The 3,201-nt window shown below is 42.2% G+C and overlaps 1 non-coding gene across 1 annotated transcript; it reads left to right on the top strand.

The window, feature by feature from the left end:
- The first annotated feature begins 2,519 nt into the window (after positions 1–2,519).
- Positions 2,520–2,627, top strand: LOC112746592 (small nucleolar RNA R71). Its single transcript, XR_003174469.1, has one exon. It is a non-coding gene; the product is annotated as a small nucleolar RNA R71 (small nucleolar RNA).
- Positions 2,628–3,201: the final 574 nt, after the last annotated feature.

Genomic DNA, 3,201 nt, shown 5'->3' with positions numbered 1-3,201 from the left:
GTTTGCTCGTCCCCGAGCAAAAGAAGAAAGAAAGAAGTAGAAGAAGAAGAGAAATGGAGGAGATGGAGAGAGAGTAGGTTTCAGCCAAGTGGAAGAAGAGAGGGTTGTGTTGTGTGAAATAGAAGAAGGAATGAGGGGTTTATATAGAAGTGGAGAGGAGTTTAGGGTTCGGCCATTTAGGGTTGGGTTTGGGAGGGAAAATATTTTGAATTTGAAGGTAGGTAGGGTTTATGGGGAACGGAAGATGGATGTGAGTGGTGAGGGGGTGATAGGAAAGAGTGATTGAAGTGATTGGTAAAGGGCATTTGTGGAAGAGAGTTATGAAAAGGTATGAAGAGGAGAGAATAGGGTTGGGTGGGGATCCTGTAGGGTTCACAGATCCTGAGGGGATCCTGTGGGGTCCACAGATCAAGTAGGGTCAAGGACTTAACATCCCTGCTCCAATTAGGCGTGTAAAACGCTCTTGCTATGTAATCCTGGCGTTTAACGCCAGACTGCTGCCTATTTCTGGCGTTAAACGCCACTTCCATGCTCTGTTCTGGTGTTTAACACCAGGTAGATGCTTGTTTCTGGCGTTAAACACCAGCTTGGTGCCTGTTTCTGGCGTTTAAACGCCAGACTGTTCTCCTCAAGGGTGTGCTATTTTTCATTCTATTTTTCATTCTGTTTTTGATTTTTCAGTAGTTTTTGTGACTTCACATGATCATCAACCTAAAGAAACACGAAATAAAAAAAGAGAATAAAATATATATGATTAAATAACATTGGGTTGCCTCCCAATAAGCGCTTCTTTAATGTCAATAGCTTGACAGTGAGCTCTCATGGAGCCTCACAGATAATCAGCGCAAGGTTGGAACCTTCCAACACCAAACTTAGATTTTGAATGTGGGGGTTCAACACCAAACTTAGAGTTTGGTAGTGGCCCCCCAACACCAACTTAGAGTTTGACTGTGGGGGCTTTGGTTGACTCTGCAGTGAGAGAAGCTTTTCATGCTTCCTCTCCATGGTTACAGAAGGAGATCCTTGAGTTTTAAATACAAGGTTGTCTTCATTCAGTTGAAGGATCAATTCTCCTCTGTCCACATCAATCACAGCTCATGCTGTAGCTAGGAAGGGTCTTCCAAGGATGATGGATTCATCCTCATCCTTCCTTGTGTCTAGGATTATGAAATCAGCAAGGATGTAAAGGCCTTCAACCTTTACTAACACGTCCTCTACCTGTCCGTAAGCCTGTTTTCTTGAGTTGTCTGCCATCTCTAATGAGATTCTGGCAGCTTGCACCTCAAAGATTCTCAGTTTCTCCATACAGAGAGTGGCATGAGATTTATCCCTGATCCAAGGTCACATAGAGCCTTCTCAAAGGTCATGGCGCCTATGATACAAGGTATTAAGAAGTTTCCAGGATCCTGTTTCTTCTGAGGCAATGTCAGTTGATCCAGATCACTCAGTTTATTGATGAGCAAGGGAGGTTCATCTTCCCACGTCTCATTACCAAATAATTTGGCATTCAGCTTCATGGTTGCACCAAGGTACTTGGCAACTTGCTCTTCAGTGACATCTTCATTCTCTTCAGAAGAAGAATACTCATCAGAGCTCATGAATGGTATAAGGAGGTTTAATGGAATCTCTATGATCTCTAGATGAGCCTCAGATTCCTTTGGTTCCTCAGAGGGAAACTCCTTGTTGATCACTGGACGTCCCAGGAGGTCTTCCTCACTGGGATTCACGTCCTCTCCCTCCCTTGTAGGTTCGGCCATGATGGTTAAATCAATGGCCTTGCACTCTCTTTTTGGATTCTCTTCTGTATTGCTTGGGAGAGTAGTAGGAGGAGTTTCAGTGACTCTTTTACTCAGCTGGCCCACTTGTGCCTCCAAATTTCTAATGGAGGACCTTGTTTCATTCATGAAACTTAAAGTGGCCTTAGATAGATCAGAGACTATATTTGCTAAGCTAGATGGATTCTGCTCAGAATTCTCTATCTGTTGCTGAGTGGATGATGAAAAAAGCTTGCTATTGCTAAACCTGTTTCTTCCACCATTATTAAAGCTTTGTAGAGGCTTTTGTTGATCCTTCCATGAGAAATTTGGATGATTTCTCCATGAGGGATTATAGGTGTTTCTATAGGGTTCACCCATGTAATTCACCTCTGCTATTGCAGGGTTCTCAGGATCATAAGCTTCTTCTTCAGAAGATGCCTCTTTAGTACTGTTGGATGATTCCTTCAATCCATTCAGACTCTGAGAGATCATATTGACTTGCTGAGTCAATATTTTATTCTGAGCCAATATGGCATTCAGAGTATCAATTTCAAGAACTCCCTTCCTCATAGGCATCCCATTACTTACAGGATTCCTTTAAGAAGTGTACATAAACTGGTTATTTGCAACCATGTCAATGAGTTCTTGAGCTTCTGCAGGCGTTTTCTTTAGGTGGATGGATCCACCTGCAGAATAGTCCAGTGAAATCTTTGATAACTTAGACAGACCATCATAGAATATATCCAGGATGGTCCATTCTGAAAGCATGTCAGAAGGACACTTTTTGGTCAGTTCCTTGTATCTCTCCCAAGCTTCATAGAGGGATTCTCCTTCTTTCTGTCTGAAGGTTTGAACATCCACTCTAAGCTTGCTAAGCTTTTGAGGAGGAAAGAACTTGGCTAAGAAAGCCGTGACCAGCTTATCCCAAGAGTTCAGGCTGTCTTTAGGTTGAGAGTCCAACCATACTCTAGCTCTGTCTCTTACAGCAAAGGGAAAAAGCATAAGCCTGTAGACCTCGGGATCAACCCCATTGGTCTTAACAGTATCACAGATCTGCAAGAATTCTGTTAAGAACTGAAAAGGATCTTCTGATGGAAGTCCATGAAACTTGCAATTCTGTTGCATCAGAGAAACTAATTGAGGCTTAAGCTCAAAATTGTTTGCTCCAATGGCAGGGATTAAGATGCTTCTTCCATGTAAATTGGAATTTGGTGCAGTAAAGTCACCAAGTATCTTCCTTGCATTGTTATTATTTTCGGCCATGTCTCCTTCTTTTTCGAAAATTTCTGTCAGATTTTCTCCAGAGAATTGTGCTTTAGCTTCCCTTAGCTTCCTCTTCAGAGTCCTTTCAGGTTCAGGATCAGCCTCAACAAGAATGTTCTTATCCTTGCTCCTACTCATATGAAAAAGAAGAAAATAGAAAAAAAAATATGGAATCCTCTAT

The sequence above is a fragment of the Arachis hypogaea genome, chromosome 14 (assembly GCF_003086295.3).
Source record: "Arachis hypogaea cultivar Tifrunner chromosome 14, arahy.Tifrunner.gnm2.J5K5, whole genome shotgun sequence".
NCBI classification, from domain to species: Eukaryota; Viridiplantae; Streptophyta; class Magnoliopsida; order Fabales; family Fabaceae; genus Arachis; species Arachis hypogaea.
The sequence above is the reverse complement of the archived record's forward strand: the minus strand, read 5'-3'. Positions and strand labels throughout refer to the sequence as shown.